We start from the raw sequence: 26,142 nt of genomic DNA, 5'->3' as shown, positions 1-26,142 counted from the left end.
TTTGGTGTTCAGCCTGTTCTTTGTGGAAACGGAGAGGAGACTGATGCACCATCAAGAATTTGAATGGTGCCCTGGCCGGTTGGCTCAGCGGTAGAGCGTCGGCCTAGCGTGCGGAGGACCCCGGTTTGATTCCCGGCCAGGGCACACAGGAGAAGCGCCCATTTGCTTCTCCACCCCTCCGCCGCGCTTTCCTCTCTGTCTCTCTCTTCCCCTCCCGCAGCCAAGGCTCCATTGGAGCAAAGATGGCCCGGGCGCTGGGGATGGCTCTGTGGCCTCTGCCTCAGGCGCTAGAGTGGCTCTGGTCGCAATATGGCGACGCCCAGGATGGGCAGAGCATCGCCCCCTGGTGGGCAGAGCGTCGCCCCCTGGTGGGCGTGCCGGGTGGATCCCGGTCGGGCGCATGCGGGAGTCTGTCTGACTGTCTCTCCCTGTTTCCAGCTTCAGAAAAAAAGAAGAAAAAAAAAAAAAAAAAGAATTTGAATGGTGCCTCTCAGGTTTTGACAGCGGTTTGACAAGGCCTCCTCGTCAGTGCTCTCAGGGTTCAGGAGGCCTGGTTGGCAGGCCTGCTTCAGATTTCAACACCGGAGAGCATGAATCCTAAAGGCGCTTTGGCACCATGAGGGCGTTTTGGCTTCACGACTGAGATGGTGGTGACGGGGGATAGACTTTAGACCCGACAGAACCAGCCACTCAGGGACTGGACTATCACAGGCCATAGCAGTGGATGAAATAGAGGGCAGAGCCAGAGCAGGGACGAGAGATACGATGTCATCTGACCCGTGGAAACTGACACGACTCCTAGGAGTGCACATGGGTCCCTGCTGGGGACTCTTGGGAGTAACCGGGAAGACACGGCTGGCAGTTGGTAACCCTGTAAAGCAGGTAACAACCAGAACCTCTAAAACACAGGCTACATGGACACAGAATGCGGGACTGAAAGGCACTGAGGGACCCGCATTTAATCGGCAAGTTACACAGCCCAACCCCGGCACACAGCTAGTTAGAACCCAGTACTTTTCAATCCCACAAGTAGTGTCCTCCGTGCAGAACAAACATCTAAGTCTTTCCTCCAAAATGAAAAGGTTTTGTTGTGCTTATGATTTAGTTTACTAAAATTAAGGGGCCTTGGGGGCCATTTTAAAGGACACGGGCAGTATGATTCAGGGGTCTGTCTCCACCTGCAGGCTCTTCAGAAAGTGATACCACATCTGAAGCTCTCTCAGTACTGTTCACGAGGACAGTTTTCTAGAGGCCCCGAAGCTCAGGGTTCTGAGCACGAGTGTGCACTGGGACCTTCCCTCTTCCGCCCCGGCGCCCCTCCGTTCCCCCTGCCCTTTCCACGCCCCAATGACCCTCCGTTCCCCCTGCCCTTTCCACGCCCCAATGACCCTCCGTTCCCCCTGCCCTTTCCACGCCCCAATGACCCTCCGTTCCCCCTGCCCTTTCCACGCCCCAATGACCCTCCGTTCCCCCTGCCCTTTCCACGCCCCATCAGCACTCACCACATCACTCACTAATGGGCCGGGGACAGACAAGGAACCAGAAAAAGGGCAAATCTCAGCCTGAGTCACACTGAGAGACAGCGAGACCATCTGCCGAGTGTGGAGGGTGGAAGTCAAAGCAGACCCGGACTTGGGAGCCGGGGAGGGACAGGTTTGGAGGGAAAATGGAGCAAGGGAGCAGAGTCTAGGGAAAGAGAAGCGAAAAGATTTCCTGTCTAGTGCTAGGACTCACCAACTGATGGGAGCTCCCAGGGCAGCGGGTTGGGGATCAAACTTTGTGGGATTGTCCAGTGATTGACCAGAGCTGCCTGCTCCGGACAACAGAGGGAAAGGTAACGCACTGTGTATTCGCAGTTCATGGCCGTGTTGCCCCGTGGTTCGGAGTGCAAGCGCAGCAGACCCTCCTCTCCTCTCCTCTCCTCTCCTCTCCTCTCCTCTCCTCTCCTCTCCTCTCCTCTCCTCTCCTCTCCTCTCCTCTCCTCTCCTCTCCTCTCCTCTCCTCTCCTCTCCTCTCCTCTCCTCTCCTCTCCTCTCCTCTCCTCTCCTCTCCTCTCCTCTCCTCTCCTCTCCTCTCCTCTCCTCTCCTCTCCTCTCCTCTCCTCTCCTCTCCTCTCCTCTCCTCTCCTCTCCTCTCCTCTCCTCTCCTCTCCTCTCCTCTCCTCTCCTCTCCTCTCCTCTCCTCTCCTCTCCTCTCCTCTCCTCTCCTCTCCTCTCCTCTCCTCTCCTCTCCTCTCCTCTCCTCTCCTCTCCTCTCCTCTCCTCTCCTCTCCTCTCCTCTCCTCTCCTCTCCTCTCCTCTCCTCTCCTCTCCTCTCCTCTCCTCTCCTCTCCTCTCCTCTCCTCTCCTCTCCTCTCCTCTCCTCTCCTCTCCTCTCCTCTCCTCTCCTCTCCTCTCCTCTCCTCTCCTCTCCTCTCCTCTCCTCTCCTCTCCTCTCCTCTCCTCTCCTCTCCTCTCCTCTCCTCTCCTCTCCTCTCCTCTCCTCTCCTCTCCTCTCCTCTCCTCTCCTCTCCCTCTCCCTCTCCCTCTCCCTCTCCCTCTCCCCTCCCCTCCCCTCCCCTCCCCTCCCCTCCCCTCCCCTCCGGAGATCTTGGGCAAGTCATTTATTTCTTTAGTGTCTCATTTTTCAAATCTGTGAAATGAAATTAAAATCCATAAAGACTGTGTGAATATTAAATGCAATAATGAAGGAACACTCCCTAGATCAAGGCGTGTGAGAAAATCAGCATTCAATAAATGTAAACTATTATTATAATGTTATTCCCTGATCTTGGATAATTGCCATAACAGTTTTGGGGTACCCGTGATATGTAAGCATGAGTCTCAGATTTAAAAGACCATAGCAAACATGGGGTTAATTGGGCAACTCTTTCTCTGATGGTACCTGCAAGGTGTTTTTAGTCTAAAGTATTTGAAAGAAAACTTAAAACTATGTTTTGAACCTAAATGCGGGAGAGAGGGAGAGAAGGAGGGAGGAAGTGAGGAAGGAGAATGCTCTCAAAAACAATGTGGATTTCATAAAAACAGCCTCCACTTAATCCACACTGGCGCTGAGTGTGGGCTTTTGTTTAAACCACGTGTACCACTTACTGAGCTGGCTCTATGGTTATTTTTAGTCTGCAAACTTTTGAAAAGCTTCCTTCTGCGCTGGAAGTGTGGAATGGGGGGTGGGGGTGAGAAGGAAGAGATTTTGACCAGGCAAGCTTGGACCTCAATCTGTGTAGCACACTGCTGTGTGTGGGCATGAAGCTGGCAGATGGGAGCTTAAGGTAGCAGGTGACTTCTTTTTTTTGAATTCTACCTTTTTGCCCTACTAAGACCAGCCTGTGAGTCCACCGCTCACTTCCAAGTCCCTCAACCAGAGGCTCTTTATTGGCTCATGCCCTTAGTACTTTAGGTCTAGGAGAGGAGGAAATGCCCTATTGTTCTCTCCTGTCCCTTTTAAGAGGTGTGCTCCCTTGCTAACTACTCTCCTCTCCCCCTCCTTCTTTTCTCCCTCCCTCCCTCCCTCCCTCCCTCCCTCCCTCCCTCCCTCCCTCCTTTCCTCCCTCCCTCCCTCCCTCCTTAGTGCCCAACCTGCTGGCCATGCCTCATTCTCTGAGTTCTTACACCTTTGCTTTTCTAAGTCAAATCCCATTGTAATACTCCGTGACTCTCCTTTAGAGTGGACATGTGTCCAGCTCCTTAATTCTATGGTTCCTCCATCCCTTGTGTCCGATGGTGACCCCTCTACTCTACCCCAGCTGCTCACTTGCCTGTGCATTCCCTGGACTCTGCTGTCACCAGGACGTACACCGCCTTTGACGGCTGCATGTCAGTCCCCCTCTCTCTGCCCGTCACCTCCTATCTGTATGTACTTCACCTCCTCCATCATTTTTATACTTCAACTCAAAGGTAAAGCCTTGGACTCCCCACCGCCCTCTCCCCACACAGCAGCTCTCTTTTTATTCACATCCCATCTTGTCCCAGCTTAGATTTCATGGTCTACCATATACTCACTGTCTTGAAAATTCCTCCAACTCCTTTGTCCCACCCTGTGTCCTGTTCACATGGCAGAACTTAAAAATTTTAATATTCTACCTTCTACCTTCTCCACGTATATCTGAACAGTTAGAGACTGCAGGAGCAAATCAAAGAATGAAGTTCACTGATTTCAGTTAAAATTCATAATCAAGAGCCTCAGGAGATGTCTAGCAATACCGCTTTACTCTAGAGGTCTGGCCTTCCCAGTTTCCAAGGTGACGATTTGTACCCAGTCTCTTCTACTTATATCTGGGTGGGCCTCCCCCCACACTTCACTAAGGATATAAAAGTGACTAAACATGCACTGACTTTATTCCTTTATTTTTATTTCCCTAAAATAAAAAATGCAAACCTGTCTACATGACATCCATCTCCTACCAGCCTTCTGTTTCAAAGCCCAAAGTGTCTCTCATCTACCAGAGGTCGCTCTGCCCTGTCTTCTCTCTTCCTCTTAAGTACCCTGATACTTTTCCTCTCTCTTCTCCCTCCTTATAGCTTTAATGTTTCCCTTTCTACCCTGTCATTCCCACCAGTTCACCTTAAAAAACACAACAGAAAGAAAAATATTCCCGCCCTTCATTAACCATCCTCCACCAGTTCTGCTCTTCTTACCCAATATTCTACCTCATATTTAATCTGCAACTCATTGTGGACTGGCTTTCATTCCATTTCTTCTTCTTCTTCTTCTTCTCCTTCTCCTTCTTCTTTTTTAGTGAGAGACAGACAGAAAGATAGGGGCAGATAGACAGGAAAAAAGAGAGAGATGAGAAGCATCAATTCTTTTTTGTAGCACCTTAGTTGTTCATTGATAGCTTTCTCATATGTGCCTTGACTCTGAGGAGAGAGGGCTCCAGCCAAGCCAGTAACCCCTTGCTCAAGCCAATGACCTTGGGTTTAAGTCAGAGACCTTGGGCTTCAAGCCAGAGACCTCTCAGCTCAAGCCAGTGACCATGAAGTCATGTCTGTGATCCCATGCTCAAGCTGGTGACCCTGTGCTCAAGCCAGTGACCGCCTGGGTCATCTGCATCCCAGGCCAATGCTTTATCCACTGCAGCACTGCCTGGTCAGGCTTATCCCACTTCTTACTATATCTGTTTTCATCAAAGTCATCAGTGACCTTGAAGTTCAAGAGATACATCTTGATCCTCTTCGTACTCAACCCAGTTGAACATTCCCTTCCTGAAATGTTTCCCTTTCTTGATTTCCGTTCACATCACTGTCTGATCCTTCTTAGCCTCCTTGGCTGGTTTCTTCTCATCTCTCAAGATTCTACCAATAGAGTGCCCAAGGTTCAGTCCTGAACATTCTCTCTCTTTATCTACACACTCATCTCAAAGCCTTAAATGCCATCTCTGTTGGCATAGCGCCATTTCTGTGCTGATAGCTCCCAAAATCACATGTCCACCTTGATAGCTCTTATGAAGCCAAACTCTAATAATCATCATCATCATCATCATCATCATAATGTTATTTTTATTATATAATTATTTAGTGTTATATAACAATATTAATAATATTATTTCTGTTATTATATAATAATATTAACATCAATAACAACAGCAAAAGTAACTGACAATCAACTGTTCTTCTCCACATGCCAGGCTTATTTGAAACATTTAATATAATTGAATCATTAATTTTCATCACCCCATTTTATAAATGGAAACATTATACACAAAGTGCTTGTGTATCTCTCAACCCGCAATTAATATATAGTAGATGTGGAATTTTAAACTAAGCAACTGAGTCTACCTACTACACAGAATGTTTGATACTTATTCATCCAACATGTTACTCTAGACAGAAATCTAAAGCCATTTTGTATTATTTTTTCCTCCCACATAAAATCTCTTTGGAATTCCTGCTCACTTTAGCTTTAAAAAAATGTATCTTGAACTCAATTACTTTCCATGTTTCCTCCCATTACCTGGACCAGGGTGTTTCTGCTTTGGCATTATTAACATTTGGGGCTGGATTATTCTGTGTTGTATGGGACTGTAGTGTGTATTTTTAGGGTGTTTAGCAGAATCCCTGGCCTCTACCCACTAGATGCCAGTAGCAACCCCTAATCACAACCAGCAAAAATTTCTCCAAACATTGTCAGGTGCCCCGTGGAGGACAGAGAACAACTAACTTAGTCCAAGCTCTCACCATCTTTCTCTTTTTTTTTTTTTTAATTCAGTGAGAAGAGACAGACTACCGTATGCACCTCGACTGGAATCTTCCCGGTAAGTCCACTAGAGGGTGATGCTCTGCCCATCTGGGGCATTGCTCTGTTACTCAGCAACTGAGCTCTTCTTAGCATCTGAGGCAGAGGCCATGGGCCATCCTCAGTGCCCAGAGCCACCTTTGCTCAAACCATTCGAGCCGTGGCTGTGGGAGGGGAAAAGGTGGGGAGGGGAGGAAAAACAGACTGTTGCTTTTCTTCTGTGCTCAGACCGGGAATCGAACCCAGGGACATCCACACACTGAGCAGATGCTCTACCACTGAGTCAACCCACCAGGGCCTCTCACCATCTCTTGATTGATCTCCAGTAGTCTCCTACCTGGCCTCCTTGCTTCAAATTTTATTCCTATTTTTATTTTGTTACCCACAAAATAAACAGAAAACAGAAATAAGATTGATATTCCTGTCTAAAAGGCCCTACTGCTTTCCTAGTGGATTTAGAAAAAAATATTTAAGAAAAAAGTATCCTTTTTTTTTCCTTTTAGTATCAGATTTTTAAAAGGCTTTAAATAGTCTGGCTTCTGTGGAAGTCAGCAGCCCCTCCCGTGTTGTCCCCTCTGCTTCAGACACACGGGGCTCCTCTCCTTGAGTCGTTTCCCACCAGCTCTCTCTTCCCTCTGCCGAAGGAGCTGCTCCTTCTCCTCAGTGTGTGTGTGCGTGTGTGCGCACCTTAACACACTCACACCACCCATACCTCTCACCTAACAGACACCCCACACACCTTGCACACAAACCACACCACATACACACCACATACACACCCTCAACACACACCCCACACATCCAACACACCCCACACATTCCGCATCCACACCACACCACATAACACACACCAGACCACATACATACCACATACATACATATACCACATACCACACTACATACATTCATCACATATGTGCACATACACCACCTACCCCACTCACACCACACATACAACACACACACATCACAGAGCCCACATACTCCCCACACACCTCCCACACCACACACACACTACCCCACATACACACGTCCCACATGTGCATATATACCACACACACACCATATATGCACAGACCTCAGACACCCCCCACTCCTCATATATATGCTACACACACTCCAGTACACCCTCCCCGAACACCACAACCACACACACGCACACACATCACACATATACACACACCGTGCATGTGACTCCAGCCTGACTGCATTTCCTGCATCTGGCTGCTTGCCACCCTGTCGGCCTCTGCTTTAATGTCACCTTCAGGGAGAGATGTCTAATCACTCTATGTAGATATGTTTTCCTTTGCTCCCTCCCCTTACTCTCCATCACTGCATTGCACCTGGCTCCTTTTTTTACGTCACTCGTTGTAGGTAAATATTTATTTGTGCATTTTGCATCTCCCACATTAGACGGTAAGTCCATGAGGGCATGGGTCTGACAGTCTCACACACTGTGGTGTTCCCGACACCTGGCTCCAGGCCTGGCATCCAAGGACACCCAACTCAGCCTTCAGTGGAGAGGCTGGTAAAGGCAGATCAGTTAGAATGGATGAATAATTTCAAAGACTCCAAAAAAAAAAAAAGCCTCTCGATGGAGTGCAACATAGTCTTGGGACTAATGATTTGAGTGAGTAACAAAGGCGATTTAAGCAGTAACCAGGAGTGTAGTCAGAGCCCACACGGTTTGTCTTGGAAGAGCAGCAATCCTAGCTGGGCGCCCCCGGTGCATTCCTGAGCTGCGGACTGGTCCGTCCCAGGTCGGGCTTGTTGTTTCTGGCGTCGGTTGCCGGCTCCTGGCTAAGTCCTTGGGTAGCATGGTTTTCCCCCTTTCAGTTTGTGGTTAGTAACTTGGGGAAAGTACCCCATTATCAGTTCTGCTGGGTCCACATTCAGGATGTTAGGAAACAGAAATTAATTATAACTCCCTTGGGGCCGTTTCAACAGCTGTGGCTTTTGAGGAAGTTGGCTCTCCTGGATCCAGCTTCAGAGGAGGGGACAGGGCCAGCAAGGGGGTGGTCTGTGCCTCCCTGCTCCAAGCCCACGTGCAGCATCGCCCTGGGCTGTGCCTGTGTGTGCACGTGTGCACGGGCCAGTGCGTACACTCGAGCCCTTGAAGTGGACTAAGTGAAGTCATATCTAAAGCTGGAAGAGACTCTAGGCAATGTTTAGCCGAGCCTTCTCCTTAGACAGAAGGAAGTTGAGGCCCTGTGGAATTTGACTTACCTGATGTCACTCAGCTAGTTGATGGAAGAGCTGGATTCAAACAAAAGGCAGGCTTCTCTTCTACCATAGCTCACTGTCTGGAAGGTTCATTTCAAAACAAACAATTTTTTTTTCATTAAAGAATAATATGTAGATTAGAAATTTAGAACCTGCCCATCTGGGTGCTCTGGGCTTGATTAACACATAGAAGGGACCCCTTCCAGCATTGCTTATGAGAGGAGTAGCACGTGGCAGAGGCCACTGTCAACAGGAGCCCAGCTCTAGGTGAAATCCCAGCCCTGCCGTCTGATATCAACCGCGTCCTCGCATCCCCACCTTGTGTGTTTCTTTGATTTCAGCCGTGACTTATCAGCCACCAGCTGGCCTGCTGGGGCTCTTCCTCCAGCTCCTGGCTGGGGTCCTGCTGAGCTGCTGGTCAGTTCCCACCATGACTCCAGCCCCCTTTACTTGGACACATATTAGCCACGTTGAATACTGGTGGACCCAACCAACCTCTCAGCCCTATTCTTTTATTTATTTATTTATTTATTTATTTATTTATTTTTTATTTTTTCTTTCTGAAGCTGGAAACGGGGAGAGACAGTCAGACAGACTCCCGCATGCGCCCGACTGAGATCCACCCGGCACACCCACCAGGGGCGACGCTCTGCCCACCAGGGGGCGATGCTCTGCCCCTCCGGGGCGTCGCTCTGCCGCCACCAGAGCCACTCTAGCGCCTGGGGCAGAGGCCAAGGAGCCATCCCCAGCGCCCGGGCCATCTTTGCTCCAATGGAGCCTTGGCTGTGGGAGGGGAAGAGAGAGACAGAGAGGAAGGAGGGGGCAGGGATGGAGAAGCAAATGGGCGCTTCTCCTATGTGCCCTGGCCGGGAATCGAACCCGGGTCCCCCACACACCAGGCCGACGCTCTACCATTGAGCCAACCGGCCAGGGCCTCAGCCCTATTCTTAAGAACCCCCCAACCACCCCAGAGCACCTCCTTGAGAATACAACAGGTGCAAGAGCCCACGCTGACCGCAGCTTCCTCGTTAACCTCTCCTTTCCTTGCAGGTATTGACAGGTGTGGCCACGGCACAGAGTGTGAGGACATTTCCCATAGGTGCAAACTGGTTTCCATTTCTCACTAAACTGTTTTACAATGTGTTAACAAGGAGCTATTATAGCTACACCATTGGTAGTATTCACAACATTTCTTTCTTTCTTTCTTTCTTTCTTTCTTTCTTTCTTTCTTTCTTTCTTTCTTTCTTTCTTTTTTTTTTTTTTTTTTTTTTTAGAGAGAGAGACAGGGACAGACAGACAGGAAGGAAGAAAGGTGAAAAGCATCAACTTATTGCAACACTTTAGTTGCTCATTGATTACTTTCTTATATGTGCCTTGACTGGGTGGGGAGGGGAGGCTATAGCAGAGTGAGTGACCCCTTGCTCAAGCCAGCAACCTTAGGTTCAAACCAGCAACCTTGGGCTTTAAACCAGCAACCTTTGGGCTTAAGCCAGTGGCCATGGGGTCACGTCTATGATCTACCCTGAAGCCAGTGACCTTGGGGTTTCGAACTTGGATCGTCAGTGTCCCAGGCTGACACTCTATAGCTGCACCACCACCTGGTCAGGCTTCAAAGCACGTCTTAAACAAGTTCTTCCTAAAGCGTGATTTTGACGGTGCTTACTGTTATCTGTATCCCTGGAGCTGCTCCGGTCTTTGCATTTTCCAAGCCCCACTCTCCTACTTTCCTATCTATTCTATGAACTTCCCTAAACCCTTCCAATAAACTTACTTTCTACTTCAGTGAATCCATGGTTAATTTATGTTGCTTGTGCTAAAGGACTTTGAATAAAGCAATGTAGGTGACGTGACTTAACCTCCCCCGTAAGTCTTCTATATGGGATATAAAAATCCTCCTGGCACACTTAAGTCACTAGTTTTAAAAAAGAAAGGTTACAGAGAAACTTATGTAATCTGTGCTCTCCAAAGACATAAGAGGAGTTATGGGCATGGATGACTGTTTATCCTCGGATCTGCATGACCTTGTATTACTTGCTTGAATGAATGAATGAAATAATATTATTTGTTTGAATGAATGAATGAAATTTTTCTTTAGAAAAAATTTGGCTCATCTTTGAGTTTTCTTCCCAGGAGGAGAACTAAGTTGTAAATGACTACACTTATTTGTCTATATCATTATAGTACTATCTAACTAAGAGTCTCAGAGTTGTAATTAACAGCAAAAATACTTTTTTTTAAAGTGCGCAAGAGAGATAGATGGAGGGACAGACAGGGACAGACAAGAAGGGAGAGAGATGAGAAATATCAACTCGTAGTTGCAGAACTTTAGTTGTTCATTGATTGCTCTCTCATATGTGCCTTGACGGGGGGGGGGGAGGGTGCTGCAGCTGAGCCAGTGACCCTTTGCTCAAACCAGTGACCTGGGGCTCAAGCCAGCAACCACAGAATCATTTTTATGATCCCACATTCAAGCCAGCGATCCCACGCTCAAGCTGGTGAGCCTGTGTTCAAGCAGAATGAGCCTGTGGCAACCTCAGGGTTTCGAACCTGGGTCCACAGCATCCCAGGGCAATGCTCTATCTACTGTGCTACTACCTGGTCAGACACAAAAGTACTTTTTATCCAATAAATGTCTTGAGATGCAAAATAGAATTGGATCCTGAAAGTCTTGATTTCTGAAGCTCTGCTTCCTTGAGATGTTCTGGAACAAAGAATCAGAAAAGGAATGGCTTTGCCCATGGTCACATGAATCATTTTTATTGTCTAGCACTGGGCTTACATCATATTCATGGATCAACCCTGAAACAGGCTTCTGTACTGCTGGGAAACTCTCCCAAGTTGAATACTAATTCCTGGATATGACTGAACATTTTACAAGACATTAGATGACCTGCAGTGTACCATCTGGAAGCCGCACAAAATGTAAATTCTTCTTTGAGACATGGTGACTAGGTGAGCAGACTACCCCCAGGGGCTTGTCCCAACAATAGTCTCACCAGCATCATTTCAGGGGAAGCAGCTCCATCGTCCTCACAGGGGGCTGTGTCACACACCCTCTCTTTTTCTCATTTGTTTTGTTCTATTTCAATGGTCCAGTAATGGGCAGGCATGGGAAACCCTCCTATAGGCCATAGAGAGAATGTTCTCTAAAGTCTAAGTCAAGACATGAAGATGTTCCCTCTTCTGGAAAATGGACTAAAGCATTTCTCAATAAATCCCTCCATGAAGGCTGGCATAGAAGGGCTCATCAACCTGGTGAAATTTAAAGGGAACATGCTTCTCACTGCTTCCCAAATCCAAAAGCCATGCACATCCTGGCAGGAAGAAACCTGAGGGCATGTTGAGTCAGTGCTGGAAATCAATGGGGAACAAGCTCGGTCCAGATCAGAGAGGTAGAGGCTGGAATAGTATTCTAAACTAATGCTGAGTCACCAAGAAACTGATTTTTCCAGCTGGGGAAGGATCTGATGAACTGATCCCGAGAAAAGAGTGTCAGAAGGTAGGAACACCCAGTTCAGGCCAACCCAACATAGGAACGTGCGAATAAGTAAAGAGAGCAATCTGATTGGTTTTGCCGAATAACATCCTTCTCGTTTGTCACGTGACACCTTCACATCAGTGCCTCAAAGGGGCTGGCTTGCATGGATCTGATACAGAGATGAAAACACATTTAACATAAAAGCTTGTTATGTAGATCTCTCGCTGCTTTCTGCTGGGGCTGGGAGGACAGGAATAACACCTGATTTCAGAGCTACCTGATTTCAGAGACCCCTGGCTCATCTTTGGGTTGTCTTGCTCAGGAAGGGAAGTGCAGGTGAAGTCGACTGCGACGGCAGTACTACCTGTTTTTATTTAGCAGAGCCATTTCTCAAAGGATCTTGAGTCTTATTTTAACAGCGGATGTGTGTTTTCTCTCATTGGCCAAAAGTCTGAGGCACAAGTCCCTTAGCCACTGCTATCTTCTGGAGTTTTGAAGATTGTGCAGAAAGAGGGAGAGAGAGAGAGAGAGAGAGAAACAGAGAGATGCAAGGAAGACAAGGAGGGAATCCCCCAGTTAGAATTTGTTTACGTGCACGGTGGCCCAGACCGACAGAGATCTGGGTAGAGACAAGGGTGAAATAAGACTGTGTTTTGGAAACTGTGGTAAGAAGGAGGCGATGAGTCAGTGCTTACTGTCCCCAGAAAAATATATTGCTCATGGGGGAGTCTGTGGGGCAAAGCCGATATGTGTATCTGGAGGTGGGCTTGGGAAGGGAGAGCCGCACCCGGGAATTTGGAGAAAGGGGGTCGGGGTGAGGAGAGAATGTGAAAGAACACGGGCGGGGAAGCACACTGGGGAAACAGCACTGAAAGCGGGTCTCGGGGTGGAAGGAGCTGTCAGAACAGAAGCAGAACCCCTGCGTTGAGCGGACAGTGAAGGGAGATGTGCAGATTGTGTGGGAAACCCACAGGCTTCTCATTATAGTTTGTGCATGCTTCTAATTTTAATCCAATATGTGTGAAATAACTGTGGTTTCCAGCAGTGCTGTCTCGGTAACTTAAGGCTATACTTAATGTCCAAGTTTAGGGTTGACCAAACATAGCATACCTGGAAACGCTCCTTTATTTATCAGTAGCTGAAATAGAAGCCGAGTCACAGAAGTGACAGGAACATCTGGTGCTCGTTCCGTGCCTCCGGCTTCCCCAGGGTGTTAATGAACTTTGCCGTTGCTTGCTCAGGCCTTGCGATCTCCTGTTTGATGATACCCGCCCATTTTGCTCAGGGCTGGTCCCCCCCCCCCCCCCACTGATCCTTTTCTAGTTATCATTGCAGATGTCAGTGGCTGTATATGCCTGACTGATTTTCCAAGTTGAGCCATAAGGCAGTTTGTCAAGTAAAATGTCAACAAATCCACTCACTGTTCTGAACATTGGTGGTTGAATAGAGCTCAGTTTTGAAACCCCAGGTTGGCTTAAATTGCATTTCATCTGTGATCGGAGGGAAGGGGAAGGAAGCATCCATCTGGTCTGGGAAAGGACATGTGACTTTTTCTCACCCTGTCAGAAACAACTACCATCACTGTCCACCGTGCTCCCGGTCTCCAGCCCTGGTAACAGGAAGGAATGGGCTAGGCTGGGGCGTACCCCGGTCTCAGGAACTCCGAGACCCTTAGAAATAGTGGGACGAATTTAACTCTGTTAAGTAATGATAGGTCATACCCTGGTTCTCCATAGTCTGTCACAGACAGGATGTGAGAATGCCCCCATGAAGGGCCTGCCCCCGTCGGGGGAAGTCCAGGTGAACCCAGGGTGCAGGAAGAAAATACTGGAGTCTCTATTATACTTCTTTCTTATTCTTAAAAATTTTCTATTTTTTGTGTTTTTAATATACTATATTGGTAGATGTATTTTATTTATCTTTTATCTATCATCTCTCTCCTGCCATGTTTCTAGCCACCCTTCTACTATCAGGAAGTACCTTGAGCAGCCGTTTTGGAACTACAAATTCCCGAGAGGTTTGATTGCAGTTTCCAGGGGAGATCTAGGAAACCATCGTGAACTGACTCATTTATTTTCATTAAGGAACCTTTGTTTAAATGTGACCTTACAGAAAACCCTAACATGGAAAACAGAGAAAGTGGGGACCGCTCTTTTGAAGGGGGACTGGAGACACGGGCGGGGGTTGGGGGGCAGCCCCCAGGCTTGCCCTGTCATTGCCTCCCCCCTCTGTTCTCTTTGGTCTACATAAACTCCCATTTGGAAACCACCGCGGTATCTTATGAAACATTCGTCTTTGAAGACGAACTGGTTCACGTTTGAAACCGGACTGGCAGGACATGGCCTCCCTTCTCAGGTTCGATCTTGTAGATAGTTCTCACTAGCTGGATCCTTCCCAGCCTGTTCTTCACGCCATGTGCTGAGCAGCCACTCACAACCCAGACTAAGAGACGAGACTAACACTCCTTCCTCCTCCTCAGAGAAGCCGCCTTCCCACCACTGCTCAATTCTTCCCAGCAGTGACTCCCCGACAGTTAACGGTCGATATTAAGCATCCTCCAGCATTTATGTCCATTGCAGAGGGTGGCCAGCTCTCTGCAGCAAACACTTCTCTGGTTTTATTTCAGATTTTTCTTAAACTAAATGCAATTCCATATTCTAGGCACACCCCTCACTTCTTTAGGTAATGCAGTTATGGTCATAATTTTCTTTCTGATTTGGCTGGTTTAGAGACAGCCTATTTCCCAAAGGGCACACTAACGCTATAATTTATAGAGTTATGCTATCTTCAGGAATTACCGTGAGGGGCAAATCTCCTCCTAGAATTATGGGGGAATGTGGGTGTGGCCAACAGAGGTATACCACTCTTAATTGCCCGACAAGAGAAGACTCTTGCCCAGCTACTCGGGGGGTTACTAGCTGATAGCATCCCTAATTAACAACGCTTCAGCCAAAGTAAAGTTCCAGCAGAGGAAGAGCATGTGCGAATGTGAAAGTCAACACCTTGGTCCATGTGTGACAAGCAGGCCATAGTTACATGACCTTGTCTAACAGGAGAGGAGAACGGAATAAAAGTCAACACTAAATATGTCTATCACAGCAGCCTCCCAGAGCGCTGGAAAACTCCATTAGTCATTGTTAGGGTAAACTTAAGAAGTTCTCTTATGGTATTAATTTATTAATACCCATTATCACACAATAGCATATCAATCATGAATTAGTTCATCAGTATTGGTTTTGTTACTAATATTTTGAAGGAATTAACCGGTATGGGGAAACACACTTAAAGATCCCTTCCTAATAGAAAGCAGCCCAGGGGCTTGGCCAGGCAGGACAGAATTGTGTGGGAGACACTTGGGAAGCCCCAGCCCTGGGGATGGATGGTAACTGAGGGCAATGAGAATGTCTGAAGGAAAAGACTTTTGGGGGAAAAGGGAAGAGGAAGATGGTAGAGGCTACCATGACCAACTTCTTTGAATTCACCACTTTGCCCAAGCTGCCCAGCTGAACGAAGCATATTTTAAATGTCTGTGGGTGTTATCTGAGTGATACTAAGTCTAATCAAGCTTTTGATCTTATGTTTGTCTCCAATCTCCTCTCCCCAGTAACCCCGACATCCCCGCCACACCTTTTTGAAAGTGATAAATTGCTCGCCTAGATTATTGGGTTTTCCTGCCACACTCGGGCGTCTGCTGTGTTGTGGAAACTGACAGGGCAGAGATACACACTGTAGAAGGAAGTCAGGCTTGGTTTCAGTGCAGATTGACTTAGCAGATCCTTGACATTTTCCAGGCTACTACTTCCGTTGGCCCAGCACACGCGGGCTCAGGTCACTGGCCAAGGTTGGGAGCTTTGTCAGCTTTTTCAAGCTGAGTGTTTACCCAAGTCCGTAAGCCATCTGGGTCTGTGGAATGGACTTAGACCCCTTCTCCTTGAGTTCTAATGTCTTTTCACGCTGAGCAGAAAATATTAGTGAAGAGCCACTTCTGCCCCTAGTGAATATGGGATGTTTACTCTCAAACTGAGAAGTGTTATAATACAAATGGGGGACAGGTTAGGACAGAGCAGTATCTCAAGGTCTGGCGCATTTACTGTAATAGAATTTCTCTTCAAAAATGGGCTAACAAACACATGACTTTCTGGACCACTGCATGGCTTTGGAGTCAGACTGCCTGGGTTCATAGGCTGATTCACCCACTTACTAATTATGTGGTTATAGGTAGATCATTTAATCTTTCCGAACCCCATTTCTTTAACTTCAAAATAAGGGCAATTTCATCTACTTCAATACTGAAGCCTATAGGGAGCACTAAATAAATAGGAACTATTATTTTTTTTGTTGTTCTCTAAGCAGATTTTGGGACCGAGGTCTAACACTTTGCTATCTAAGACTACTGCTGTTATTTTCTTTAATGATGTACTACACCATCTGATGTGACATACTGGCACGTACTTCAGTTTCCATATCCATAAAATGGGGCTGATGTCCCTGCCCCTTCCTTCCTTACTGGACTATGAGATGCAACCAGTGAAGTGAGGGATGCCTTGAAAAATAAATTGATATGACAGAGACAGGAGCTACTGTCCGTGCTGTGCTAAGTAATAGCAGCCCGAGCCATGGAGGTACAAGAGTGTCACTGTTCATCCTATTACGACTTACGCTGTCCCTGCCTCTGCATACCACTGTGATTGAGGATTTTGTTGGCCTGGGTCAGGCTAGTTCTCACTGCACTGCCTTTCGCAGAAAGAACATTGCTTTTTGCTGGCCAACACTTCCATCCTGGAGTCAGAGGTGCTTCTGTTAGCAGTTGTCAGTCTCCGAGAGGTCGATGTCCGAGCCTGTTTCCCAATGCACGAACCACGGGATGGGCAAGCCAGGTCCCATGGCTGCAATGCACAAGACGTGGGCGGGGGCGGGCCCTCACTCCCTCTCCCGTCCGAAGGGTTCTTTTGAAGCTGGGGTTGCCTGGCTGCCCCTGAGTAAGAAAGAGTCAAAAGCTTGCATTCGTCAAAAAAAAAAAAAAAAAAAAAAAGGAAGGAAGAAAAGAAAAGATCACCAATGCTTTCATAAAACCCAGCGCCTCACAGTTCCTGATAAGGGGGAGAACTCCTTTTTCCCTAAGTCGAAAATATTTGGATCTGGGTGAGCATGGAGGAGGAAGGGAGGAGGAGAAACTGCCCTTCTGTGTAGAGCCGAGCAGAAGTTTGCGTATTTATACAGTAAACTATATCTGGGCTCTCATTTTAGGGTGAATTCTTTGGTTTCAAGCAAAAACAAACAGAAAAATTAATTAACTAATTAAAAATCCCCACTTTAGCGAATTTAAGCGGCAAAATAAATTTAAACGCACACGCACACACACATTATACCACACTCACATGTACATATTAGAAGGCCAAAGAGTAGCTCACAGAATCAAGTAAAAAGCTATCGAATTTGGATTTATACAGGACAGAAAACTGGGGGACCTCGGTAGGAGAAACTAACGGGTTCCCATTAGTTAGGAATCTCCTGTGTCTCTTCACTCAGGATTTCTCTCCCTGAAGAGAGCTGACCCGCCTTGCGTGGTGACCGCAGAAGGTGAAGCCCCTCCCCAGTGAGCAGCGCGGACGGAGGCTGAGCAGGCGGGAACAGATGTCTACCACCGCCTCTGCTTATTATCGTCCACCTCCCGGTTATAATTAGTTCCCCAAGACTGCCTGGCTTTGCATTCACCCACATGGAGTCAACATGTTTCTGTTTTATAACATTCTTGATAAAATTAAACCATGGAAATAGTGGAGTACAGACTTCTCCCCAAGACAAGATCTCTCCCTTCTCTCAGAGAAAGGTGCTGGGTCTTCCTAAGGAGTGGCTTCTCCTGGCTTTCTCTTTAATAGCTCCACTCTCCAGATTCTGGAATCGGGGGCCTTGAGGTCCCCCCCCCCTGTTCCCCACCTCGTTCTTGCTCAGCCAGCAACCTAAAAATAAGCGTCCCCGGGACCGTTCGTGTTGGTGATGACGGTTGGACGGCAGCTCACCGCAAAGACGCTTGCCATTTGGAGGTTTGGAAAAGGGAAACACTTAAATGCTAGTTAGTTAATCAGCCGAAAGAAGCTACAGCTGAAAAAAAACCTGGTCCCACCCACAGGCTTTTCTGGTTGGAGGATCAATTTACAGGGGAGAGCTTGGCCAGTTACAAATTAAAGACAGAGGTGTTTCTTTATTTACACATTTGCGGGGGAAGGGGGCATGCCGGGAGCCCACAGCAGCTGCCTCCCCGAAGTTTCTGGGAAAACAGTGAACGAGAACAAAAGTGTTTCTTTTCTTTTCTTTTTTCCTAAGCGTTAGAACATTTGAAAAATACAGAGGAATAAGAAGAAAAGCCAGCAATGACGTAGGATTTTAATATTTTGGTGTGTTTCCCATCCTGGGTTTTAGAACAGGAGAAGAGCTAGGGGCCGGTGGGGGGGGGGGGGGGTACACGGTGCTGTCCCTGACTCATCTCCAAGTTTTCTCTGTCTCCCTTGGAAAGGAAGTCTGAAATAAAGTGAGAAATTAATCAACCTAGCGAGTACAATGACAGGTTTTAATGCATGTCATTCAGAGGCCTCATTTATCCATTTAATATTATAACATAAGGCTTTCCCCATGTTTTAAAATTGCTGTGGCAGTGTTATTTGAATGGCTATGTAATATTCCATCAAACAGCTGTTCCATAACTCACTGATGTGCCCGCGGCGCTAGGCATGGTATTTCGCGAGTATGGCTGTGGTGGGTATCTCTGTGCACGAACCAGGGCACCGTTTGTAGAAGACGAGTCCAGCTTCGTAACTTGTTGGGTGTGAATTCTCCACCCTGTCACCTTTATCTCTGTTAAAATGCAAGTTCTTAATCAGGCAAATCGAATTATCCAGTTCATAGGTTATTCCAACGCAACCCAATTTTTCTTCACTCTTTCCCCTCTTTTCAAGTTCACTGGAAGTCAGATTGTCAGCAAGGATACTGGCATATGAAAAAAGGACATACTTTGTTTTAAGTAGTTGTTGTTAAGTCATAGAAAAAACTTGACGGGAGACCGTTAAGAGCCAGGGTGAATCTTATTTAGGAAAGCCAATCAGACAAGTCTAGACACTGCTATAAAATATATATATATTAAGTGCTCTTATATTTTTTCAAACTACGTACATTGCTATGGTAAAACATGCTTTCATTAGGTGCATAGTAATTATATGTGAAAATAATAGCAATATGTTTTTTAAGGCAGAGAAAGGATTTACAAGCCCATATTGTTTTTTTCTCTAACCTTCTTGTCATAGAAGCTGTGGGGAGCCTGGATGTTAATATTGTGCCTCCTACTCCACTTATCACCCAGACATGCATTTTTTAGTCTCTACTAGAACAACAATGATCAAAACAACGGCAAGAACTAAGATTAATTGAGTGCTTACTGTATGCCAGGAGCTGGTCTAAGGCTTTGAGTGGATTTCCTCTTAACAGAGGGAGGATGTCTACTTCAGATTCAGTTGAGCTTCCTGAGGAGGTCACAGCCACGGGAAGAGTGGGGGGGAGTATGCTGGCATGGGGAAGGCTCCCGAGTGTGAAAGAGCGTGGCGTATTGCGCCGTGGCTGGGGCTCAGAGAGAGAGCAGGAAGGTCGCACCAAACTCGCCTCAAAGAATCGTTATGAGAGGAACCAGATCAAGGTCACACCTTCAGAAGTCATACACCTCTTCCATTTGGAGGTAGATGGTGGGGTGAAGTGGTGTGAGCACAGGAAGGCACTGTTCATGTTGTCAGGGCGATGGGGGGAGGTGCTTGGGCTGCTGGAGGTGGACTCAGGATGCATTTTCCAGATAGGAGTGACAGAGCTTGTCGCTAAGTTTATATGAAGAAGGTAGGATGAGGGATAAATGAAGACCAAGTCCTGGGTTTTTATTTGTATTCCCAGGCTAATGGGAGAGCCGCCATATTCTCCGATGTGAAAATCTGGAGGAGTAACTGCATCACAGGTAGGGAAATGGAAGGTTCTATTCTTACCATGCCATTTGCCCAAACTGGCACTGTGACCAAAAATAACACAAAGCTAGAAGCTTTCACTTTGCAGTCATTCTTGTATAGTAAAGAGACCAGACAGATCTGGGGCTGGGCTCAGACAGGCTGAGGACTGCCATTTTCAAGTTGTGTGACTTATCAAATTCCTTAGCCACTTGCCACCCAATGTTTCAGTTTCCTAATCTCTAAAAGGGGGCCAATATTGGCCACCCCCCTCCTGTTGATGTAATGTATGTGCGGCCCTGAGCCTAATCTCTGGCACATAGTAATTCTATTTCTTCAATGCTAGTTGCAGTTCTTTGAAATAACCTGCATAAAACAAAGTTGTTGTATGTTTCTTTGTGTGGTTCTGTGTGTCCCTTAGCCTGGGTGACAGGACATGACATGGATAGAGAGCATGTGGAAGGCAGTGGTGACCCCCAATAACCCTGTTAATGGTTGTCTGAAGCCCATATTTAAATGTTTTATTTCTTTGAGTGAAGGCTTTCGTTATTTTCCTGAAATATCAATTGCCTTGAAAAAAGAGAAAATAGTTTAAGGCATATTTGTTAATAATAGAAAGTCAGCGTATTGTTCTAAATTTAGAGCATGGAGCCTGGCTGCCTGGATTTGAATTTTTTCTCTGTCACTTATGAGCTGTGTGACCTTGGGTGAGTTACCTGACTTCTCTGGTGCTGAGTTCCCTCATCCGTGAAACTGTGACATTAGTGATTCCTGCCACATAAAGTTGTTAGAGGAGTTTTAGCGAAGCTAATATGTATAAAACCATAAAACAATGCCTGGGGAATAGTAACCACTCTATAAGCCTGTGTTAAATCACATATAAACAGTTAAGGTGTTGGAAAATAGACGATTTGGGAAAGGTGAGCAAAAGGCAGAGCTGGGGAGGCCAGGCAGTAAGCTGTGCTGAGCTCTGGAAGAGGGTGAGATGCCTTGAACAATCATGAGAGAAGCCGAACTCAGGCACTTATGAGTCTTGGTTTTGTCTTGTCAAGCCCCCTAAAAAAGAAAACTCTAGCGTGACCCCAGTCCCAAACATTAGAGCTAAATTTTCCCCTCTTAGAAGCAGCCTTTAATCCAGGTTGGGCTCAAGCAAGGTGACATGCATTAAAGCATGAAATTATTTTTATTTATTTTTTCTTCTTATTCTTTTTCCAAGTGTGAGGAGGAGAGGCAGAGACAGACTCCCGCATGTGCCCCAACCAGGATCCACCCAGCAACTCCTGTCTAAGACTGACGCTCTGCCCATCTGGGGCCATGCTTGCAGCCGAGCTATTTTTAGTGCCTGAGGCTGAGGCTGCTTGGAGCCATCCTCAGTGCCTGGGGTGATACACTCAAACCAATTGAGCCATGGCTGCGGGAGGGGAAGAGAGAGAGAAGGGGGAGAGAGAGGAGTGGAGAAACAGATGGTTGCTTCTCCTGTGTGCCCTGACCGGGAATCAAACCCAGAACATCCACACTCTGAGCCAATGCTCTACCACTGAGCCAACTGGCCAGGGCTACAGCACGCATCTCTTCTGTCACCACTTCTACCAGCAGAAACTCTCTACGAAGTTTATAAAGAGCATGTTAAGATGTCCTCTACCCCACCTGCCTAATTTGGCTTGAGAGTGTGACTTCCTGTGGTTGATCAAGCTCTCAACTGAAATCCAGCCACAGACTACTCCTCCAAAGCCTCCCAAGATGGTCATCATTTCTGACCTTTAAAATGGACCAGGGAGGCCAGGAGACATGGGAGTGTCCTTTCTTGTCATTCACTCTTAAAGGAAAATGCTTGGTGCGCTGTTATATCTGTATGGTAGTTAGCCTTTATCATTAATCCCCTACCTGAGCCAAACTAGGGTCAGAGCATCAATTTTTTAAAGAATGGGGCAGGAGAAAGGTTGTTAGTGAATCCCCAAACTCATTTGGAACTCTAGCACAACCCTAAAAATGTCCCCCTTTCCAATTTCCCCACGTGTGGTGAGGATACAGAGAAACGAGATCACTCATACAGTGCCGATGAGAGCATTAAATGGTACTGCCACTCTCGAAAACAACTTGGCGGTTTCTTTGGAAAAATAAACATGCAACGACCACACCATCCAGCAATGAAAACTTAATGTTTACCCCAAAACCCACACTCGAATGTCAATGGCTATTTCATTTGTAATAACCCCAGACTGGAAACAACCTTGATGCCCTTCAGTGGGGAAATGGTTCAACAGGCTGGCTCTTTCACACCGCAGGACACTACTCAGCAGTCACGAGGGAATGGACTATTGATACAAGCAACAACCTGGTGACTCTCTGGAGAATTACGCTGAGTGAGGAAAGCCAGTCCCAAACGATCACGTATTATATAATTTCAATTCTATAATATTCTTGAAATGACCAAACAGTATAAATGGAGAACAGTTGAGGCGTTTCGAGGGGCTAAAGAGGAGGTGGGGACAGGAGAGAGGTAGCAGTGGCTATAGAAAGGTAATGGGAGTCCTTACGGCAATGGGAAGCTGCTGTGTCTTACCATGTGAGAGTTAGTGTCCTGGTTGTGATATTATGTTTTACTTCTTTTCAATGTACCATCAGGGGAAAATGGATAAGTGTACAAAGGGTTTCTTTGAATAATTTCCTAAAACTGGATGTGAATCTACAGTTATCTTAAAAGTTTAACTTTAAAAAAGGGAAACAGGAGACAGTTAACAGATCCCCAAAGTCACCTGAAACTCTTGCAGAACATATATAATTCCTTCAACTTTCCCATATTCTCTGCTTTAAAAGAATTTGTGGTTGGAAAGACACAGATGAAAACTCAGGCAAACAGGTACATTTCTTGCCACTTAGTTAGGCCCTCAGTTCACCTGCTGTTCATGCTATCACTTATTCATTCAACAAACATTTTGGGTGCCCAGGACTACACTAGGTGCTGTGGATACAGGGAGACAGACAACAGACTCTGTCTGTACCCGAATGGCGCTTACCTTACAGCACAGGAGATGAACAATACGTAATACACACACAACGAGATAATTTCAGGGAGTGGTAAGTACTAAGGACACAATGAAACAGGGTAACGCAGACTGTGAGGGGGGTCACGGGAAGCCTTTCTTCATGGGAGATTTGGTCTGAGAGGTAATGATGGAATAGAGCCCCAGAGCTGGAGACAAGAACATTGCTGTATTGAAAGGAAGTGAGAACGGGAGCGAGGGGACCAGTTCGCAGGCCCTTTCCACAGCCCATGCCACGGATGGTTTCCTTGACTGAGGTTTGGTAATGAAGACAGTGGCGCCATTTTCTGAGAAGAGGAGCACTGTGGGGGACGAGGGAAGCAGTTTGGTGGGGAGAAAGAAATCAGGAGTCCTGTTTAGTCATGTTCATATTGATAATGAGTAATAGACAGTTACATTGGGTTACAAACATTGCGTGGTCTCATTTTTCTCTCTCTCCCGGCCCATCACCTATCAGCTCTGTGTCAGTCTTCCACATTTGGATGTAACTGGAATACCACACGATGAGGTGGCTTCCTGCAGGCCACCCGGGCTTCAGAGTATGCATACCAGAAGTTAGCAACCTGAGGGTAAGTCTGGAACAAGGGGAAATGAGAGTTCAGTGGGAGCCAGAAAATAAAGTCTCTATTCTTCCCTCCCCTAAGGACAACTCTAATGTGCAATATCTTCAAGCAACTCATCCAGAGTTCCATATGCTGAGTGGACACAACTTCTGAGTGGCCCTCTGTGTCCCATGGCAGTTCTCCGGGAGGTGGAAGCCAGGATGGTAATGCAGGTCCTCCCATTATACCATACCTTCCTCTGTCTCCTTCCCCCTTTTCTGCTACATCCAATACCTTGCACACCTCCCAATTAAACTGCTCATATCTTAATTCTTGCCGCAGGCTCTGTTTTATGGAGGGCCCAATTAAGATAACATTCACACAGAGAGGTCAAGTTGATAGTTAAAGTCGAGGACTCAGGCGAGAAGTCAGGATTGGAACTAATAACTTGGGAAAGATCACCTATGAAGTGTGTTTCGACTGTAAGACTAGTGCGGTCACTTAGAGAGAGAGGGTGTGTAGAAATATGGGTCAGGAAGGAAACCTGGGACACTCTAAAATCTCATGTTTAGGCAGGTGGACGGGGTGGACCCAGCTGAAGAGAACTGAGAAAGAAGAGTCAGTTTGTTAGAAGAAAACCTGGGGCAAAAGAGGTGGAAAGTGTCACAAGAAAGATGGGAATACTTAGGTGGGAGGAAGCTAGCTGAGGTCTAGTACCCTGGCAGAGAGGGGAGACCATTAGATCTGGCCACGTGGAAGTTGTGGGTAGTCCAATAGTTTCAGTAAGGAAGTAGGATTGGAGTGGGTCAAGGGGAGAAAGGGAAGTGAGGAAGTGAAAACTGCTAACATCATAGATAAGTCTTTGAAGAAATTTAAATGGAAATGGGGAGGAAATAAATTGAGTAGCAGCGGGGATGTCGGTTGGCTGGGTGCGGTAACGGGGCAGTATGTGTGGGAGAAGTGTACTGTCTGGGAGTCAAGAGACATACGTTCTAATCCTTTGTCTGCCTTTAACTAGCTGAGGAGGCGCGGAGTAAGTCAGTTCCCTCTCTGGGCATGAATTTCCTCATTTGTCAAGTCAAACATCTCTCAGATCCCTCCTAGCGCAGAAAGGCTATGTTCCATGGAGATGTTGAAGCTGACAGAGGAGGAACAGTGGGTGGAGAAGGTCAGGTCTGTGAGGAAATGGTGTAAGTCCTTAAGGGGCTGTGAAAGGGAACCTACTTCCCAGAGTGGTAGGAGCAGTTACATAAGATAATGCATTCAAAGCACTTAGCACAGAGCCTGACATAATAGTAAGAGCACAATACACTTGATTTATTACTAGATATAATAGAGGTAATCTGAGCAGCAGAAACGTGCAGGCCCCGTGGTGCACTGTTCCGTACACATAGGAGAATGCCATTTGGAGATGCAGAAGGATGGAGAAGAATTGGGGATAAACCAGGGAGAGCCTGGTGTAACATCGAGGACCATACTAGAAGTTACTTGTGAATAAAGTGTGGTTATGGACCATATGATGTCAGCTCAGAGTTGGTGGCTTGGACAATGTGAGAGTTCACCAAAATGGGAAGACATTTGACATTTAAAGATCCTCCCTATTCCATCTAAAAGTAAGGTAGGGATGCAAAGAACCAAGAATAGCCAAGGCCACTTCAAAGAAGAACAAAGTTGGAGGATTTACTCAGCCACATATCGAGATTTATTGTAAAGTGACAGTGATTAAGTCAGTGTGGCACAGACACAACAATAGTTAGGTGGGCGAGCAGAGTAGAGAGTCTAGTGGTTCTCAAACTTTTTGAAGTGGGGGCGCATTTAAAATCCTACAAATAACTGAAGGCACACTATATACAAATTTCTGAGAAATATGTTATAAATAATTAAGTCAAATATTAAAGAAAAAATATAAAGTCCAAGAGTGTTTTATGGTAATTAAATGAAATAAATACAACAAAATTAAATTTATTCTGACATTAAAAAACATTTTTATGTTACATTTTTTGAGTTATGCTTTTTAGAATTCATAAAAAAGAAGGGTTAAAAATAAAAAAATGACAAAAATTTATCTTTTTATATATATAGATACATTCTTAGTAAGATTTAGTAAATTCGTCAGGTCCCAACACAAATATGTTAAGATTTTTTCATTCTTGTGTTTATGAGAAACATGAGCCTGATGTGTCCTCGCGATTTCTTCAATGTTTGGACATATAATTTGAAAGGCAAACTCTCAATTCCTCATCAATACATTGAAGAATTCCTCTCTTTTTACTCTTAATTGTGTTGAGTGCAGAAAACCCCCACCATACATGTCATCTTAACTTTACGCCAAACAAAGGATTGAAGAAACTTGCCTCCAGTCTTTCTGAGGAACATGGAGGGTAGTGTAAACAATCCAGCACCACAGCTTAACAGCCTTTTGCAACCTAATCAGGCAAGTGAGGTGGGGGGTTGGGCAGACTGTCAGCTTACAGCCAATTCCTCACACCTCTGTTTCCCAAAAATCTAAACTCCAAAAATCCTGTTGGTTTTTTGGTCCCCAATAGGCACAAATTTCTCTGGAATACCATAGGGCACACCTGGAAATCTTCTAGGGTGCACCAGTGCTCCCTGGCACACACTTTGAGAACTACTGGTCTAGACCTAAC

General features: G+C 46.4%; 1 long non-coding RNA gene across 1 annotated transcript; it reads left to right on the top strand.

Annotated features, from left to right (window-relative positions):
• The first annotated feature begins 481 nt into the window (after positions 1 to 481).
• Positions 482 to 26,142, top strand: LOC136388717 (uncharacterized). The gene is made up of 5 exons (XR_010748207.1): positions 482 to 882; positions 6,205 to 6,250; positions 23,410 to 23,521; positions 23,597 to 23,718; positions 26,041 to 26,142. It is a non-coding gene; the product is annotated as an uncharacterized lncRNA (long non-coding RNA).

This window comes from Saccopteryx leptura, chromosome 1 (genome assembly GCF_036850995.1).
Source record: "Saccopteryx leptura isolate mSacLep1 chromosome 1, mSacLep1_pri_phased_curated, whole genome shotgun sequence".
In the NCBI taxonomy this organism is placed as follows: Eukaryota; Metazoa; Chordata; class Mammalia; order Chiroptera; family Emballonuridae; genus Saccopteryx; species Saccopteryx leptura.
The sequence above is the reverse complement of the archived record's forward strand: the minus strand, read 5'-3'. Positions and strand labels throughout refer to the sequence as shown.